The following is a 19,199-nucleotide window of genomic DNA, read 5'->3' as shown; positions in this document are numbered from 1 at the left end:
ATGCTCTAAGTTCAAGGAAGGGTTTCTTTTGTGCCTGTGTAATGCTAAGGACTGTGTCCATGTTAAGAAAACCAACAAGCATGGTATTACTAGAAAGTAAACATGACTGAGATACAGCTCTACATTTTAAGTGCAGTTTCAGCCTCTTTAGAAAAAGGCTTTTATAGGGGGATCTCATCCTTACTAACTGATTAATCTGCAAACCAGTTAATGATACATACTTTGGCCCTTCAAAAGATACAGTACAAGCCATAATGTGAAATGAAAATAGTAAATTGAAAGTACACAGTAGGAGAAGGTAGTAAACAGTCTGCAATTGCGGCCCACAAAGAATGAACTTCAGCTACCCCCAGCTGTAAATAATGATTTATTATAAAAACAAACGTAAATTGACAGTGGTAAACTGTGCCTACAGGCACCTTTCCAGCATGCAGCAATAAAAAAATGTACAGGCAACTTCCTAGTCTCTTAAGCCATGAACATCAATAAATATTTAGAACTACTTTGTGACCATCCTACTGAGCAGGCATGAAGCCCAGCTTGCAGCACTTCTACAACAAAGTTAGGCTCATGCCTGCTGAGTAATATTGGTATACAGAATAACTACCACACAGCTCTGCTTCTCCAGAATTTATGTTCCCCATTTCATACACACATTCAGGAATCACTGGAAGTAATATAGGACGAAACAGTGCTTTCCCTGAAGAACAACAGGGAAGTTCAGAGGAAGGGACTGTCAAGAGATATAAATGACAGCTGCCACTCTCCCCCTAGACTTCAAATGATTAACTTTTTTAGACAATAATCTACCTCAGGCTTGAAAATCCACCTTACATTCCAAATAACACACCCAAATAACCCACTCAGCATTCACCTCTTTCATATAATCTCTCTCTTTCATTTACCATCTTTAAGCAAAAATATGATGACTGGGTGATTCATCGCTACCATTGAACTTCTGACCTCATAAGAAATCCCATAATTCTATAACATTTCACTCTTTTTCTTTCACTTAAACATCTAGTCGAAACCATCACTGACACAAGGAAATAAACATTCCTCCAGAATCAGTATGGTGCAGAAGATATAAAGCAGTACTGGCATATGGGAGAAATGGATTCTTTGTCTGTCTTTACCATTGCCTGGATCATAGCTTTAAGTCTCCACAACTCTAACTGGAGATAGTGATATTTACCCTTCACTACAAAGGGCTTTGAGATCTACATAAGAAAGGCTTTATATACTATTTAGTCTTTAAGAAGTGTTAGTTTTGTCCATCCCTTGAGATGAAGAAACCTATATTACAGTAACTCCCATCTTCTTGTCATATTCATTCCTTTGTAGCTTTCTCTTCACAACTGCAGCAATCCCTTGAAGATGTTCAGGCCAGTTCATCTCAAATCAGACATCTTTACCAACATCTTGTACTTATCCTGTGTCTTCACTGCTTTGTTGGGTCTGCTGCTCATTACTCAGTTTAGAATTTAAAGCTGAAATAGAGTAAGGATGTAGGTAAATCATTCAATAGAATAATATTAGGATTATCCCATTACTGCCTTATCCTCCATCACTTCCATCACTTCCAGTAGGAGTTTTACAATTAACTTAATCCATGTTCTCTTACAGCACAGTATCTGTTGCCTTTAGTATGGCATAGTTTCAGCATTTGAAACTGACATATGACCAGTTTCAACCAATTTAATTTGTGAAGTGTTCTAATTAGTTAGGAAACCCTGATGAAGAGAGCATAACTTGCTGCTAGGTGATACAAGCATTTCTATTTCTAATGACTTAGAAAGAAAAATATAACCAAACTTCAGAGCAGTGAGCCATTAATAATTAAAATACTGTTTTTTTTCCCTTTAAAATCTATGTAGTTATCAACATAGTTCATTTCAGGCTTATAAGCTGGACAGAGACCATACCTTATTTTGTCATATATCAACTAGAAAATAAAAGGCTATTTTTTTAAGACTACCTGTCTGCACCTATTAAAAATTTAGAATAAAGAGGTATGACACACAAGAAAGTGGAAAGCAAGAGACTCCAACTCCTCACTGATTTTTCACTCTACCCAGGGACAAGTCTACCATTTTCCTCTGCACATCTGGACAAGGATACTTTTTTATAGACACAGTTGTATTGCAAGATTGATTTTATGTTTAAATTTACTTAGGAAAAATGCAGATGTGGATATTTATTGGCTGATGCATTTAAGACCAAATGCAGAATAGGAACCAATGTCTTCTGAGTCCTAAGCCTAACTCTGTCATTAACTTTCTGTGTAGCCTTAGGCAAGTCATTTAAACCTTCTTTAATAATTTCTTTAGCTGTAAATTAGTAATAATGTTTAATTGCCTAGTGTTCTGCAATAATGGGTGCATCTACATGTGCATTTACTGTGTAGTAACTTCCTGCACAGTAAGTTACTGCACAGTAAGCGGTTCTTAGGCCAGCGTCTACACACGCAGCTGTTAAAGCGCCGTGACACACACAGTGTTACTGTGCAGTAAGGCGTCTACACGTGCGTTACTGTGCAGTAACTAATCAGGCATAAATCTGATATCTTCAAGTTGATGTAAGTTGTCATAGTTACTGCACAGTATGGCCATGCACATGTAGACGTGTGCCCATACTGTCCAGTAATTTTTGGTTACTGCGTACTAACCTAAATTACTGTGCAGTAAATGTGCACATGTAGATGCGCCCACTTAGAAGCTATAAGCCTTATTATGTTTGCTTTAAAAGGATCCAAGGACAAACAACAGCTTTATGTAAAAAGGATTCGGGACAGATGTTAATCAGCCTTTATGGCTTCTTCATGTCACAACCCAAGGGTGTGATTTTTGTTTGTGTGCTCTTCGGCACTGCTAAATTATTTCCCGCCACTCGGAGCTTTCTTTGCAGGGTGCATTTCTGAGCTGCAGAAAGGAGATGCATGGTGCAAAGGAGTTCCCGCCACCCGCATGCAAATGTGTGCCCCACTATTGGCCAGTTCTAAATTATTCCTACGTGGCGGCTAGCGATTGGCTTGCTAGCCGTATAAGAGGCTTGAGTGGTTTCCACCCAAGTTGGAGGACTCCACGAACATCAGGAGGAGGAGACTTCACGTCTCGTGAAGATCTCTAAGCACTGCGGAGCCTATTGGACCCAGCGTGAATATCAAGAAGGCTACAGGGGTCTGATCAGCCTCTTGCCTCTCCCTGTCGCCGCCTAATCCCTCTATGTACCCTTCTCTGCGCGCAAGTTCCACGAAGCCTAGCAAACTTTGTGTGAGTGAATCCAAAGCTCTGTCCGAGTCCTTAAACTGGGACTTAAGCGAAGTTTTCCTGGAAGTTTTCCAGCCTGCACCGTGACCATCTACGGTGTAAGTAAACAATCTTAAATCAACCATTAAGCGTCCGTGCCTAATTCTAGTGTGCCGCCTGCCTTCCCTGACCCGGCATGTCCGGGCTGCTGGCCACAGCCCGCCGCATGAAAAAAGGGCCTTGGACCATTCCCGGCCCACACATGGCGACGAGGATGGGATCAGGGGAAAGCACACTGGAGTTAGAATTAGTTAAGAACTGCCCTTGGCGCAGTGAAAAACGCCAAGTAGAAAACTTTATGGAGCTGGAGGTGCATATCGCTTACCACCAGGCAGGCAGAACGGGTGAGAGATTTATCAGCGGACACCTTTCGCTGAAGGGAGAAGAGGGAGCTTCTGAAGATGGAGCCCCGAAAGAGAGGGAAGTGTATCTGCACCCCGCGGCATTCGGGTGTGTGATGAATGATGAGCGGGTCCTGTTCAGGCCCATCGACACTGTGTCCCTCGCCAGAGTCAACCCAGCGGGCGAAGTGAGCCCGACCCTCACCCGGGAGTGTGCCCGTTGCCTAAGATGTGCTCGGGAGAGTGAAGAACTGGTGCCGATTGACCGGTTCTCCCCCTTCATGGTGGCGTCTAGATTAAGGGGTCGCGAGCTTCCATCTGAGCTCTGCGAAGATCTGGAAACGGAGGAACGTGCCGCGGATGAGAAGGTTGCCCCACAATACAACAAGGGGGGAGTACTGACTGCAACTTTTCGTACTATAACTGATCTAATGAATAAGAATTTAAGTTTGAAAGCCCAGCTGTGTATGGCTGTTCGAGCGGTCAAAGAAGCAGCTGAGAAAAAGAGTCCTGAAACACCACGACAAGATGGCGCCGAGCAAGAGGGAGAGCGCGTGGAAGAACCAGAAAAGAAGGGTGGAACTTCGGAGAAACCCGCGAGAGTTCGGTCAGCAACTCCGCCCACCGACGCAGTGTCGTTTCCGGCGACCGCGCCTACCGACACAGCGTCGCTTTCGGCGACCGCACCTTCTTGCCGACGGAAAAGAGAATCGAGCGGAGGAGTGCATCCGCCCCTCCTGCCTGAAGCAATAACAACAATGACTCCCGCAGCAGCAGTTCAGCCTGTAACAACATCGACTCCCGAAAGAGCAGCTTGTCCTATAGCCACGATCAACCCAGTGACTGATGAGCAAGATGCTGCCACCAGTCGCATTCGTGCTTGGACGGAGTTACAGCAGCTGTACAGAGAATCTGAAATGGAGTGTGACGAGGCTATAGTCTCATGGCTGGACCTCATGTCCATGGAGTTTGAGTAACCTCCTTTGTCAGTTGTCCCGACTGCGTATCCTGATGGAGCCAAGATTATCCAGTGATCGGGAACGTCAACACCCGACCGAAATTCAAGGCGCAAAACATCACGAATCCGACCTTCCATCATTGCCACAGAGAACACCAGAGGAGCGATACGTGTTTGGATTTCTCCTACAGCATTCTGGACTCAATAAGCGGCAACTTCGGATTTTAGGGGATGCAGGCCAATGGCAACTGGCCTATGAGTTAGGTTTCCATTACCTAGAAGAATTAGACGACGGCTCCTCAACGATTTCATCTAGTTGAGTGTGCAAGAGAGGGTAGTTTAAAGTGGCAAACACCTGTATTATATGTTTAGAATTGATAGTATAGTTCCATGGAAATTTTGTAAATATTTTGAGATACGTTAACTTATTTTCTGCGAGTTTTGTTCACAGATCCGGAACTCGGAGTGCATAGCGGAGAGAAGTCCCAAGACAGATAACATCATCGAGAAGTGAGGGCTTGATGCGCAACTTCGCCATGACGCCCACTGAAGCCCTGATCGTGCAGTTTTTTGTTATGAATCTAATTATGTGTATATGTATTTGTATGGGTTATTATTTGATTCGATCCCTAGAGGACGAACTTCTTATGTTAGCGAATTTTGTGTTTACTCGTTTAGTTCAGCAACCCGTGGTAAGAGCTCTTAATAACTCGAGTGATGAGCGTGCGGTCTAATTTAGCTATGCCTTCAGCAAGGGGGGATGTCACAACCCAAGGGTGTGATTTTTGTTTGTGTGTGCTTCGGCACTGCTAAATTATTTCCCGCCACTCGGAGCTTTCTTTGCAGGGTGCATTTCTGAGCTGCAGAAAAGAGATGCACGGTGCAAAGGAGTTCCCGCCACCCGCATGCAAATTTGTGCCCCACTATTGGCCAGTTCTAAATTATTCCTACGTGGCGGCTAGCGATTGGCTTGCTAGCCGTATAAGAGTCTTGAGTGGTTTCCGCCCAAGTTGGAGGACTCCACGAACATCAGGAGGAGGAGACTTCACGTCTTGTGAAGATCTCTATTGGACCCAGCGTGAATATCAAGAAGGCTACAGGGGTCTGATCAACCTCTCGCCTCTCCCCATCGCCGCCTAATCCCTCGACGTACCCTTCCCTGCGCGCAACTTCCACGAGCCTAGCAAACTTTGTGTGAGTGAATCCAGAGCTCTGTCCAAGTCCTTAAACTGGGACTTAAGCGAAGTTTTCCTGGAAGTTTTCCAGCCTGCACCGCGACCATCTACGGTGTAAGTAAACAATCTTAAATCAACCATTAAGCGTCCGTGCCTAATTCTAGCGTGCCGCCTGCCTTCCCCTACCCGGCGTGTCCAGGCTGCTGGCCACAGCCCACTGCGCGAAAAAAGGGCCTCGGACCGTTCCCGGCCCGCACACTTCACTTTGGCACTGAAACACTTAAGTGCTTTGCCGCAGCTGAGTTACCTTAATCAATACCTAGATTTTCTGTATGTTGAGAATACTTAGGGTACCCTTTAAGGGCAATCTAGATCACCAAGTCATTCATCAGGGAGGCACCCATAGTCAATGCTCCCAGTCCTCCTCAGACATTAGGCAGGTGACAGAAGCCTGAAATGGAGATGCTTCCATTATGTTGGGGTCCAGATTTATCAAAAGAGGGATGACTACTGAACCAGCATGCCTGATAGCAGCATTACATTCAGTATAAAGCACAGCAACCCCTGTGCATTCTTGAACAACAGTATCTAGTGGTTTCTCCCAACTTTTGCACAACTTACAAGTGGGAAAGCACTTGCCAAGAACCAGAGACCTGATTTCTTGGCCTTCCTCACCTTGGAGGAATTCAAACCTAATTCTTCCACTGATGCCTTAAATACTAGGCTATGATCTAGGCTGGTTGGGATCTCCCACACTGGGCAGTCGAGAGCCATAATCATGAGGATGTGTGACTCTACGGGCTTATGTGGACAGCACTCTCCTCAGAGATCTGAGTCCTGGATCACAATGTAGACATAGCCAGTGATCTGTAGCTAATGAACGTTGTGCTTTATGCAGAATCACAGCTCTGAAAAGTGCGAGTCAAGTGGATCCCAGTATAAGGATTCAAGTTTATCAAGACTTGGAGGAAAAGCTTCCAACCAAAAAGAAATCAGAAGCTGGATCTGATACTTCGTCCATTTGAGAAGAAACTCCTGAAACACTGAACCACTCGCAGAGATTTGGTAAAAGAACTATAGAAGAGAGAGAATAGGAAAGTGATTGGTGAACGCTTACTTCAGAGTGAAATGCTAGTAACCTCTCCTCCATATAGGGGTGTTATTGGGTTTTCATTTTAGTTGACTTTTGCATTTATTTTTAAGAGGGAAGATGTAGTGATAAAAGTTATAATTTAAAGACACTCCCTAATATACAGGAAGTTGGTAATTGGGAAATGGTCTCTCTTCTACTCATTAAAGCAGCTTGTAAAAAAGTGCTAATACACTATGTGCAATAGAATAGACTACTGTGCATTAAGCATCACCAAAAAAGTGTACACTTGTGCTACTGCACATTAGCTCAACCTAATGTGCATTTATTTAGTACCTCATATCGGAGATACTAAATTTAATATGCATCAGGAAAACCTCACTAATACACGTGTAGATGTGCCCAGTTAGTGCCAGACAAGGTCTGCAGCAGTTGCATACTGCTCCATGCTTAAAGTTTGTTGTTCTTCTCATTTGTGTACACCTGTGCTTGTTGAACCCAGTAATCACAAAAAAGGTGCCCAAATTTTACCTAAGCCCTGCTTATGTGTCTCAGAGGTTGCTTAAGTTCTGACTATTTGGGCCACATTTGGTCATGTGCAGGCAAATGCAACAATAGAATGAAATGCTATGCATGGAACACCAAAGGTGATATTTTATCCTTTTACTTTGTCTGATTTAGATGTACTGATACACCTATACCAAGAGCTAGTTTTGTCCAGTTTGGGTGCATCTACATGAGACACTTACTGCACGGTAGCCTAATAACACTGCACAGTAGTATGCCAGTGAAAAACCATGCTAATACACTACTGTGCAGTGTTATTAGGCTACTGTGCAGTAAGTGTCACAAAACAGTGTACCAGCACTACTGTGCAGTAATTGTAGTTATGGTGCATTTAGTTAGTACTTCATTAAGCAAGTACTAAACTAAATGCATAGTAACTACTGTGCATTAATGAACGTGTAGACACGCTCACTGTGCAGCTAATGAAATATGTTTACTAAAAGAAGAGCATATTTATGGCTATATACTCAGCTGATGTAAATAAAACTGCTTCACAGAATTTAACTCATTTTAGGTGAAAATGTTTGCTGAGGTTGTTTATCCAGTTATTTATTCATTTTAAATACCTGGCCAAGATGGTCTATGAATTAAAGAAGCAAGATACATTATTTTATATTTTTATTATACTGTAGGAGCATACCATACTCTTGAGCCACTGAGCCCAATCCCCAGTATTGGAAAGCAACCATTTGCTCTGAAGTCTAATACAAACTGCATTTACAGTAAAAGATCATAAAGTCAAGGAGAAAATTCTAGTAACTAGAATTCCTTGAAGAACCAAATATTGTAAATTCAGAAAGACATCTCTCCCCTGACACAGCTTATATTTAAAAGAAAAAAAAAAACATGAACAGGGTATTATATAAATCAAGCACTTAGAAAGATATCTGCATGGTGACAGTTGTTAACTGCAATCCACAACTGTCTAAACCTATATGAGAAGCATAATATGTTTTATATCAAAGTGACTGGCATTATGTTACCATGCAATGAAATCCCAAGTCATACTTAATTATACATGCAGAGAAAAAGTGAATATTTTAACTCGTATCTCCAATTAACTCCAAGAACAAAAAAGATAAAAAAGAAAAGAAAAAGGAAAATATCTTTGTACTGTATTTCTGCCAATTCACAATAAGAATAAATAGCCAAGGAATACAGAAAATTGTCATTTTTTCACTAACTGAAGAACCCAAATGAAACCTAACTCGAAATTTTCTGAATGTATCTATTGACTATGTATGATCTAAGGTAAAATGAAGTGCTTTAATGCCTTCCATAAAGCTGACACCTTAAATTTAATCTGGTTCTTAAGAAACATCAAGGCATAAGTATACTAATGATACACACATTTTAAAGCCTGTGTGGTTAAAACAGAGATTCCTGGTGACAGGGTTGAATTATTTTCCCTTTTACTGTTTCTAGGAATAGCAAAGCTACTACTTCTGACCCATCCCTTTCTTATCATTCTCCTCACATTCTTTTAAAACCACCTATTGACTAAATCATCTCATTTTAAGAAGAGCAACTTCTCACAGCAATAATTTTTTTTTTTAAACAAACTTATTCAAACATAAGTGCCATCATTGTCTCTAGCTGTTGAAGACATCTCCTTTGATACTGGGGAGACATCTCCTCTGACAGTCCATTCATACCTAATTTTAGAAACCAATAACAATTTTCTCCAGTTATATGAGGACCTTGCTCCAAATCCTGTAGAATAAATAGAGTGCTCATGCTGAATTTGACCTGCATGATTTTCTCAAGAGTTATGCTCTAGATCAACCAGAAATGTAGTACACCTCTTTAAAAAAGGAGGACCAGGGGAACAACAGACCAGTTAGCCTCACCTCAGTACCCAGGAAGTTTCTGAAGTATATCCTAAGGAAGGCCATTTGCAAGCATCTGGAGGAAGAAAAGCTAATCACAAGCAGCCAGCCTGGATTTATATAAAACAAATTATGTGAAACTTGACCTCCTTCTTTGACAAAGTAACTATTTGGGTGGATGAAGGGAATGCTGTGGTTATAGCATATCAGGACTTCAGTAAGGCTTTTGAAGAGGTCCTGCATGACCTTCTTTTAAACAAATAGGAAAATTGTGGGTCGGACAAAACCACTATGCAATAAATAGATACATCACTCAATAGCCATAAAAAGAAGGTAATTATTAACAGATCCATGTCACAAAGGCAGGAGGTTTCAAGAGGAGTCTCACAAGAGGTCTGCCCCAAGCTGGGTACTGTTCAGTGTGTTTATTAATTATTTGGATGCTGGCATAGAAAGCTTCTTGAGCAAGTTTGAAGATGACACAAAACTGTGAAGGACTGTAAACATGTTGGAGAATGGGAATGCAATTCACAAGGATCTGGACAGATTGGAAAGCTGAGCTGAAGTTAACAGGATGAAATTCAATTCAGGCACCTTGGGAAGAATAATCAAAACCTTGGGAAGAATAATCAAAATGGCAACTACAAAATGGGTGATACTTGGCTCAGTAGCAGAACTATGGAGAAGAATCTGGGAATTGTGGTATATCACAGACGCGATATTAGTCTGCCATGTGATGCAGCCACACAAAAGGCAAATGCAGTCTTGGAGCGCATCAACAGAATCATTAGGTCTCATCTAAAGTATTATGTGTAGTTCTGGAATCACGTTGTAAAAAGGACATGGAGAAGTTAGAGAGGGTCTGGAAGAAGGGAACAAGGATGGTAAAGGACTTAGAAAACAAGTCATCTGAGTAAAGGCTGAAGAAATTAAGCATGTTCAGCATGCAGAAAAGACACTTAAGATGGGACATGATAGCAGTCTTCAAATATCTGAAGGGCTGCCATAAAGAATAGGGAAAGCACATTTTCTCTCCTGCTCCAGAGAGTAAGACCAATGTCTTGAAGTTGCAGCAAGTAAATTTAGGTTAGATAGCAGGAAAAACGTCTTCATTATTAGAATAGTGATGCAATGGAATAGATGGCTTAGGGAAGTTGTGGACTCACTATCACTGAAGATGTTGAAGAAGAGGTTGGACAGACAGGTGTCAGAGATGATCTAGGCATAGCTATTCTTATATTCTGCTGTGGGTATTCCCCATGCTTCTGGACTTTGTTGGTTGCTCCTCCCCCTGATGTCAGCTACATGTGTCAGGATGTTTTTAAGCCTTCCTCAGTGGCATTGGGTATTGGCTACAGCCAAAGCTGGGGACTTTGACTGGGGTGTGCCAATGCTCCTACTGAATCCAAAACTAGAGGTTCCTGGCTAAAGAGTCATGCCCTTCCACTCGGGGTCAAATTCATTACTATATTTGGGGTCAGGAAGAAATTTCCCCCCCCATTCAGATTGGTACACACTTGTGGGGGGGATTTTGCCTTCCTCTAGAGGTGGGGAGGGGCATGGTACTCTACCTGGGATCCCTTGAGTGTATATTAACAACCTTTCATAGAAGCAAGACATTGGCTGCTATGGTTCTCCTTCGGCAGGCTAGGGTGTTATCTCTTGTGTTGTATCAGGGTTGACAGTAATGAAGATCCCAAATTTGACAGTGAGAAAAGGGAAGGGGGCAGCAAGCAGCAGTAGCATTCACCCCCTCCTCCTCCCCTTCTCCCCCCCATCCCAGGCTGCTTGGTTGCTAATTTGACCCCTTGGTTGCTAATCTGACCCCTTGCAAGCTGCATACAGCCTGTGAACTACCACTTGGCCAGCCCTGGCTTAGAGCACTCTCCAACCTTCCTTTTGAAGCTTGCCCAGTTTGCAGCTAGGAGGAAAAATGTGTGAGGCTGGAAGGAAAAGCACACGCTAGATGGCTTAGTGAGACAGGACAGTGCTCTGGATGAGAGGAGCCTCAAGCAGAATTGAACAGGGTATACCATGGATATCCCAATTGTTTATCCATTATTATACCAAGAATATTAAATTCAAGGTATAGTGGGTCAGCTTCAAAAGGACTATAGAGTTAATACCTAGCCCATAGCCTGGTATTTTTTAACTGGAAAGCAGCACTCCTACGGGTAAATCTGGTCAAATGAAGTGGACCAGCTGTGCTACAATGTGTCCCAGAACAGTTGATCTACTTCACTAAATAAAACAGAAATTACCCATTGTCCTGCAAGGTCAAGTCCCTGCTGCTCCCATGACTGGCAGGAGCCTGGTCCTACAAGACAACCCTCAGGGTTCACCTTTGCAAGTGGGGGAACCCCAGGTTTACCTAGTTAAAGAGGAGTGCCAAGGGATTCCCTGGGTCCCTTGCTGCCCTACATTTGGTGTCCCTCACTACCCCATGTCTCCACACCATGCCAGGACCTGTGTCACCCCATGCCTCTGCACTGGGTCCCATGCCCAAGGATTCCCCAGGCACACCACTGGAAACAGGAAATCTGGGCAGATGCTTATGGAGTATCAGGGGCCTCATCATGTGTGCCCTAGGAATTGCAAGGGCATGCAAGACTGGGCCCTTGAAGCCTTGGGAGCACCTGCATGGAGCAGAAGGAGAGTGTGGGCAGCTCCCAGGTGCAAACATTCTCCTGCCCGAAAGCAAACAGATGTCTGCCACAAAAAAGTACAAACTGATACCACCTATATCACATCTAAAACACCTTGAAGTTAAAGGGACTGTGTTTAGGTCATATGCATAGGTATGATGCTATAGTTTTCATTAAAATGTTTCCTTTTCCCTCTCTCTGCTCCATTTTTTACCTTCTTCATATTGGCTTCACTCTCCGCATGATATTTTACCCTCTTCCCTCCTCTACTCTTTTATAATGCATTCAAAGCCTGTAATGTGGAAGGAAATTGAACTACAACAAGAAGGACAACATTTTTGGTAAACCAGGCATATCCTACAATCTGTCCATTCTGTCAGTCTGACATCCATCCCTGGAAAGATCCTGGAGAAAATTATCAAGGGTTCCATCAGCAGCAGGCTAACAGAAGGGCAACTTTCTAAGCACCAGCCAACATGGCTTTGTTGCTGGAAGGTCTTGCCTGATCAACCTCGTCTCCTTCTATGACCAGGTGATGCATTGCAAGGACAAGGGAGATGAGGTTGATGTCATATCTAGATTTCAAGAAGGACTTTGACTTGGTGTCCTCATGGCTAAGCTGAAAAACTGCAGCCTCAACCATCTAATTGTTCAATGTCTGGGGACCTGGCTCTGGGGTTGGACCCAAAGACTACTGGTTGATGGGAGCAAATCAATATGGCATTAGGTGACTATTGGTGTCCCTCAGGGCTAGGTACTCGGGCCAGTACTCTTCAATATTTTCATTAATGATCTGGATTTGGGCATCAGAGGCAGACTGGCAAAGTTCACAGAGGAACTGGCAATGTTTGCAGAGGACACTAAACTATGGGGAAAGGCAGTCACACTGGAGAACAGGTTGGGGATACAGGCTGACCTGGACAGGCTCACAAGGTGGGAGGCCCAAAACCTGATGGCATTTAATGCAGAGAAATGCAGGGTGCTTCACCGTGGGATGAAAAACCAGCATCATACTAGAGTTATTTTTGCAAATCCCATGAAGATACAAGTGGTTTGAAAGGTCAGAAATCACACCCCTTATATGTGTGCTCACTAGCACCACAACTAAAAGAGACGTGGGGGTCTTGATTGACTACAAGATGAACATGAGCCACCAATGCGATGCCATGGCTGGCAAAGCAAACTAAACTCTGGCATTCATCCACCGATGCATCTCAAGCAAAACCAGGGACATCATCCCCCTGCTCTACTCAGCCTTAGTGAGGCTGCAGCTAGAGTACTGCATTCATTTTTGGGCCCCCCCACTTCAGCAGAGATGTGGATAAGCTTGATAGAGTCCAGAGGAGAACCACCCAGATGATCAAAGATGAAGAGAGCAAACCTTGTGAGGAGCAGCTGAGGGATACAAGACTCTCCAGCCTAGAGAAGAGAAGGCTCAGGGGGAACTTGGTGGCAGCCAAGTATATAAGGGGTGTGCACCAGGATCTGGGAGAACAGTTGTTCATCAGGGTTCCCCAAGGGATAACAAGATCTAATGGCCACAAAGTTCTGGAAGGCAGATTTAGAATGGACATAAGGAAAAACTTCTTTATGGTCTGAGTATTCATGGTCTGGAACAGACTCCTGCCAGAGGTGGTGCAAGCACCTACTCTGGACTCATTCAAATGGAGTTTGGATGCTTATCTTGCGGGGGTAATTTGACCCCAGCAGACTTCCTGCCTATGGCAGGGAGGCTGCACTCAATGATCTTGTGAGGTCCCTTCTAGCCTCTAGTGTCTATGAATCTATAAATCCATGAATGATCAAAATATATTCTTAATTTTTTTGTGATGTTTGAGCAACTCAGAGGGATAACTGATAGATGCAACCAGGCACCTATTTTCTCTCTCTCTCTGTATAAAGCCAGAAATATATACACATACATACTTATACAGGCCTTGACTGGCACAACAGTGCCCTGCTGACTTGAGGCTAGATTGTGCCGTTTTTGGGTTTTTTTTAACTACCTATTGAAGGAAATAGGGGTCTGATTTTTCACTTGGATATAAAATCACTTAACCTGGCTCAACAAATACATTGATGGTTGGCACCTATATTTAAAACCTCAAATACAGGTGACTCAAGAGAGGAGAGTTGATTATTCAGGCTTCCTAGGTGGTTCAACCACATAGCACTCATAGAACATCAGAACTGAGATATTTAAAATATAGATAATCTTGCAAGGAAATTATATGAAGCAAAGCTTTTTCCAGAAAGAAAGAAAAATAATACAAGGGGTAAAAAAGCAAAAGAAAAAAAGCTGTGTTCAGAACTTTGTATACAAGCAGGTACATAACTTGCTACTAGGTTAGACCATCCCAGAAGAGCCTCTATTATACGTTAGAGTAGAACTGTACTACTCAAGACACAGCAAGATACAGTATATAGCTGGCCAGCACTGCTGACTGGTGCATAGAAGGAGTAGATCCATAGTTCCCTCTTCTTCCAATGCCCTATTGTCTGCTATGTTTGCTAAGGGGAGCATCTCAGCAGTAGACCTGGATTCTCTCAAATGCAGAAGCTGCAATATTGAGAATCCATGGGCTGTACAAAGGAAAGACACTAACTCCCAACCCACATTGCTCACTCATTTAAAGGCTCCTTAGTATCTAATCCTCAAAAGATTAATTCTGGCCCAGTTTCCTAAGAGTCTACATTTTTATTATATTACTCAGCTGTTCCTGTCGCTTGATGTTGATGCACCTCTTTAAAATGATACTTATGGAAACATGTCTTGAAACAGGAAGCATTTTTCCTACTACCTACTTTTAGTTGTGTTTCAGATTTTCTCCTTTGCACAAAGAAAATGAATAATCTATATGCCGCTGTGCCAAGAAGATACAATGGAAGTTATGACAAATCTAGGCTATCTGTACTACATGAGATTGTCGTGTTGCATTACTACTACACTATTCAGCAGAGAAAACCAAGCTTTTCAATGTTCTGTAAGAAAATTATCACAAGCTCACCATGCTTCTTAGTCCAAACTAGTATATGACTTGCCTTTTATTCTAAGATCCTTAATAGAAAATGGTAACTCTGTCATAGACTTTTTTTTACACAATCTTAGGAAATTTAATAAAGAATGATATTCATGCTACAGAATCCTAAGGAATAGTTTTAAAAACTTCAAGAAGGAAATTGTTCTGTATTGAATTATGTAGATTCTTTAAAAGAGTGATCTTATGTAACCTTATTATGTTTCTATCGAGTCCTATTGGTTCTTTCCTAGTCTATACTGCTTTCCACAAAAGCAGAAACTAATGTTGCATGTTGTCAGCATCAGTTACTTGATGTGTTCTGAGGACATGTAAGGAATCTAACATTTTTACCCCTTGGGGACTTAGATGTACTTTACACATTTCCCAACATTCACTTGGATCCCAATGGACCTTAAACAAGAGCTGTGCACCTCAAGGTCTTTTCATGCAAAACTGTAGGTGCCTGAGTGATTTTGGGTACCTAAGCAGTTTTGCTACTGTTGGAATGGGGTTAATCTGGATCACTTTTAGTGAGTTGACACCTACATTTTCCTTAAAATATACAGTATTATGTTTTAAAGAGGGTTGTTCTTCACTGTATATACCTCTGGTCATGGACTCCCAAAAGGAGGAATTGCTCGAGCCTGAACTCAGTTGGCATTGCTAAGTAAGCAAGATTAATAGACTAGGCCCTGGGCTACAGGATCCTTGTTTAAGAGTAAAACAACTGTGAGATTCTACCTCAAGAGAGGCATGAGGCATAAGGCCTGACACCTCGCAGAGACCAAGGCAGAAGAGAAAGCTATCCCTGTTACCTTGGCATGTCAATGGCGGAATGTAACAGGAAACCCCAGCCCTGTTAACTCCATAAGTAGATGGCACAGGAGGATAGAGTGGGGTCCCCAGGGGAGTAGGACTTTTGTGGTCAGCATCAGCCAGCAGCAACAGAGACCCAAACCCTGAAACTTGAGGCTGCTGGGCAGCTAAGAAGGACTTCAGGGCAGGGGAATCAAACGTATTAGGCTGAGCATAAATCCCTGTGTGCCTCTTCAAAGGCTGGTCAGGCGATCAGAAGGGCTAGGGCTTATAAGACCAGTCCCTGCTGCAGAGAATGGAACTCTGGACAAAACTGGTTGATGAAAGGGGCATTGCAGACTGGGAGGGTACCTGGGAGAGGGACAGCTACTTGGGGAGTGTGGGGCAGCAACGATGAAACCCAAGATGGGGTTTTGAGATTTTGAATTTGGAACCACTTAGTTAGTATTTTGTGTTTAAGTCTGACCAGAGGACCAGTTTGTGGGGGTAGTTTGGAGGCCATGCAGCAGGGTGCCATGGGGGGTACTCTATGTTTTGAGACCTGTTCTGAGCAGGAACGCAAAGGGCTAGAACAAAAGATTTGGGGTCTGAGGCAGTGCATCTGGGCTGAAGGGCTCAGCTAGAGGAAAAGGGCCAAAGTCAGGAAGGCTAAAGCCCAAATAAGGGAGGAGGCCTGAAGGCCCAAGATTATTGTTGGTTGGGGGCCCATGGAAAAGTAAACAAGTAATACCTGAGAGGTATGGGCATGGCTATGTGGGTGGCTGGAGGCCATGATTATAGCTCCTAACTCATGGTTAGGGCCAAGTGCAGCCATTTAGGCTAGGGACAGACATTCAAAAAGCCTGAGCCTGAGTTGATTCAATCTTTGCAGGTTAGTCTAACCTGGTGTGGCAGGGCACTGTTGGTGCCTGCCACTTGAAGAACTGAGCCAAGCAACCAGCAGGTGCAGTTGCGGTAGCCATTTTAGATCTTTGGCCACCTATATAAACAGAGCAGTTTGCGGCTGGCAAGGGACATAGCAACATCGCCTGGCTGCAAGGCTGCATGCAAGATCCTGGAGGTAAGGGCAGGAGCTGTAGAGGATGGTTTGGAGGCTCCTGATCCTGAGCATTACCTAAAACTGCACCCTGCCGAGAGTGGGTGGCCTGGTGGGGCTCTCAGTGGAGTGGGAGCCCCCAGGAAATACCAGGCCAGTTACCACCCCAGTGAAAGGTGGGTTGGGGCACCTTAATAACCTCAGTTCCTACAACTAGGTGGGTTACCCCCTAGTAGGGGCCAGAAGGTGGACCCAGGAGAGAGAGTGGGGCTAGAGGCTCAGAGGCCCGACTCAGAGTACCCTCGACTGGTCAATGCTGGGGCCAGGACCAGAACAGTCAAAAGGGCCCACTGCGAGGGACACCCAGAGCTGAGGGCTTGGGGTTTTGACTGGCCTTGGAGGTGAGGCCAGGGCCTGTGTGGCCAAAGGTCCCGGGGGGACCACGACTGAGAGGGGAAATGGTTCATGGAGCTAGGCAGCCCCAAATGAAGGCAGAGTAGGCTGCCTGAGTGGAGGAATCTGGTTGGGGTCTGGACGGTAGGATTCTGGGGCCCAGTGTGGGTTCGGTGACATTAACAACTCTGGATGTCATCTGTGAGGCTTGGGCTGTTGTGTAGGGGAGGAACGGAGATGCAAATAGTGCTCTCTGGCATCAGTGCAAGAAACGGGCAGCCTCCTGCCTAATAAACATCCTAATTAAATAACAAGATATGGCAGGAGAGAAGGCAGGTGGTTGGCCCAGAAACAGGTGAGCGGGCTGTTGGTAGAGTGGCCCCAAGAAGGCCCCCTGTTACACCTGGTTAGGCTAAATCAGGTTTGTAACCAGACAGACATCCCAGAAATGCAGGCACATGCCTCAAGTGGCTCAAGCTAGAAGCCAGGGGGCGCTAGAGCCGCCCTCCCTTCACTTCCACAGGGCTGAACTGAAGGGGGCATGGCCAAGACCCAGCAGGACACTCTGATTATTCCCCACCCCTGCCCTCCTAAGCAGCCCAGCAGGGAATGTTTATCACCCCTAACTCAGTGTTTATCAACCCATTAAGAAAACAAAACCTCTCTCCCTTAACTAATGGAGATCTTCTTAAATGGCTCTTCCAAGGAAGGACATTAAGCTACCTGTTGGTTAGCTCCAAAAAGCCTGTCTACCTTAGTCATCTTCCACAGCATGGACGGTAGCCAGCATGTAGTCTGCAAGCTAATGCTGAGGTGTCTGTGTAAGGTGGTGGGGAGTGGGGGGAAATCCCTGCTTAGCAGGGAGAAGCCAGACAGACACTCTGTGCTTGCAAATCTATGCCGGAGCTCTGGCCAGGGAGCAGAGGGGAGGGGCCAGCTCTGCTGTGGGGCAGAGAGCCCCGCCCAGCCGAGAGAGCATGCTGGGATGCTGGGGGTGTCTGGTTTATCTTAAACCAGCAATGGACCTGCGACAGACACTCCATAAACCAGTGTGACCCAAGTCAGTTAAGTCTGATACTACATTCAACCAGATTTATCTCAAACCAGTTTCAGCCATTTTCAAACTAGTTTATGTGCACTGAACATCTGTTCTGTTATGGGTTTAAACCAGTTTCTGATCACTTAAACCAGTTTATGTGGAATGTCTGTCCCTAGCCTTAGGGTCTGCAGGACAACTGGTATTAGTAAGGCAGATAAGCCTCGGGGGACTGTCTTAAAGGGGAAGTACACCTAGAGAAGCTTAGAGAAGCAGGACTGACTTTGGGAGCGAAGAAGCCCCAAGCCCCAAAGACTGAGTTCATGGGTGGGGAAGCCTTGAGGACAGAACCAAGAAGGGGAGTGCCAAAGCAGCTACTCCAGTCTCTAGAGGCAGCCTCCCCAGTATATCTTTATTAGCACCAAAGACATAGCAGACAAGAGACAGGAGATGAGAGAGGCCAGAAAGTGCAGCAGGTGAGTCCGACTACCAGGAGGGATCAGACACTAAGCCTGCAGCATGGAAGCATTCTTTTGCTTTGTTTTTTGCAGTACCTAGCAGAAGAAAGGCCATATCTCATTTGAGACCCTTTAGATATTTAAGTTATACCACTAATAAATTATCACAATACAACTTCATTGACTAGCCCTTTGTATTTGATTGAATGATGAAAGGGTGCACCTTTGCCCTTCTGTGCTATTTCAGTCTCTTTTGTTCAAGACTATTTCTGTTTCACTGAGTCTAGATTTTGTACTTTCATTTCCATTTCTGACGAACACTACAAATACCTATCTGGAATCCTTGTCAGTGATACAGGAGCTGAAGCAGACAGGCTGAGAATCATGTCTCACAAGCTAAACGACAAGTTGGAAACATCAAACTGGAAATAGCTAAACTTGAAAATGTGATCATAAAAATTATGATTAGATTTATATCCTGCCCCATCCAAAAGCTCAGAGCAGCTGACAATAAACAATCTACAGAC

The 19,199-nt window shown here is 44.0% G+C and overlaps 1 protein-coding gene across 1 annotated transcript in view; it reads right to left on the bottom strand.

Moving 5' to 3' along the window:
• Window positions 1-354: 354 nt before the first annotated feature.
• The window catches only part of KCNA4 (potassium voltage-gated channel subfamily A member 4), a 79,802-nt gene continuing 60,957 nt past the window's right edge, over window positions 355-19,199 (bottom strand). Inside the window, exon 3 of the mRNA XM_019476637.2 lies at window positions 355-1,490. The gene's annotated coding sequence lies outside the window, so the exon portion shown is untranslated. The remainder of the gene's footprint in view (window positions 1,491-19,199) is intronic.

Source organism: Alligator mississippiensis, chromosome 2 (assembly GCF_030867095.1).
Source record: "Alligator mississippiensis isolate rAllMis1 chromosome 2, rAllMis1, whole genome shotgun sequence".
NCBI classification, from domain to species: domain Eukaryota; kingdom Metazoa; phylum Chordata; order Crocodylia; family Alligatoridae; genus Alligator; species Alligator mississippiensis.
Note: the sequence above shows the minus strand (reverse complement) of the source record. Positions and strands in the feature narration are given on the sequence as shown.